Raw genomic sequence first — 247 nt, forward strand, 5'->3', positions numbered from 1 at the left:
GTCGGGGAGGCGCTCGCGACCCCGGGGCACAAAGCCTTGGCGGGGCGGAGAGCCGGGCACGGTCCTGCTTTGAGGCCGGGGTTGGGCTATTTGGGCCGGACCGAGCCCCGCGCCCGTGAGTCGCAGCCGCGAAGTGTCCGCAGCTCCCATTTTTCTCCAGTGAAAAAGAAACGAGAAGCTCGACCACTAAGTTGGGGGGGTGCAGGATTCAGCTCAAGACTGAAGCGAAACGAGTTAAAAACCTGCC

The sequence above is a fragment of the Alligator sinensis genome, unplaced genomic scaffold (assembly GCF_000455745.1).
Source record: "Alligator sinensis unplaced genomic scaffold, ASM45574v1 scaffold745_1, whole genome shotgun sequence".
NCBI lineage: Eukaryota > Metazoa > Chordata > Crocodylia > Alligatoridae > Alligator > Alligator sinensis.